The sequence below is a fragment of the Nyctereutes procyonoides genome, unplaced genomic scaffold (assembly GCF_905146905.1).
Source record: "Nyctereutes procyonoides isolate TBG_1078 unplaced genomic scaffold, NYPRO_anot_genome, whole genome shotgun sequence".
NCBI classification, from domain to species: domain Eukaryota; kingdom Metazoa; phylum Chordata; class Mammalia; order Carnivora; family Canidae; genus Nyctereutes; species Nyctereutes procyonoides.
In genome coordinates, this window is record NW_026575082.1 from 2,654,621 (window position 1) to 2,655,465 (window position 845).

Below are 845 nucleotides of genomic sequence, written 5' to 3' on the forward strand. Positions count from 1 at the left end.
GTATTATTTTTGCCTTTTTTCACTCAGAATAATTATCTTGAGCTTGAGCTGTACCCATGTTGTTGAAGTAATCATTAGTTCATTCCTTTTTATTGCTGAATAGTATTTATTTTCTTTTTTAAGGTACAATTTACATATAACACTAGTTTCCGGTGTATAGCGCAATTATATATAATTGCATATATTGCAAAATTATCTCAATAAGTCTAGTTAATATCCATTACCACACAGAGTTACAATTTTTTCCTTGTGGTGAGAACTTTTAAGATCTGCGCTCTTAGTAACTTTGAAATATACAATACAGTGCTATTAACTATAGTCACATTACATTTTTAGGACTCATTTTATAAAGATATGGAATGCTTCACCAATTTGAGTGTCCTGCTTGCATAGGGGCCATACTCATTTTCTCTGTATGATTCCAATTTTATGATAAGCTGCCAAAGAGAGCACTGAATAGTATTTCATTTTATGGATATACCACAGTTCCTCTATCCATCTACCTGTTGATGGACATTGGGGTTGTTTTCAGTTTTTAACTAGTATTAACAGACCCAGACTAGGGTGACAGAACAAAGCACCTGGTGCTCACTCTCAGGTTTGTACACGTTTCATTTGTCTCACCTTGTACAAGCCCTGATTATAGACGAAACTGCTATCAACATTTGCATCAGGTCTTGGCCTGACCACATTTCTGCTTTAGTTTCTCTTAAGTAATTACCTAGGAGTGGCGTGGCAGGGTCAAATGGTAGCTATTCCTTTAACTGTTTTAGAAGCTGCTAAACTGCTTTCCAAAGTAGTTATGCCATCTTACCTTTTTACCAGCAATGTATGACATTCTGGTT

General features: G+C 35.3%; 1 non-coding gene across 1 annotated transcript; it reads right to left on the reverse strand.

Moving 5' to 3' along the window:
- Positions 1–348: 348 nt before the first annotated feature.
- LOC129514668 (U6 spliceosomal RNA) lies at positions 349–451 on the reverse strand. Its single transcript, XR_008665481.1, has one exon. It is a non-coding gene; the product is annotated as a U6 spliceosomal RNA (small nuclear RNA).
- Positions 452–845: the final 394 nt, after the last annotated feature.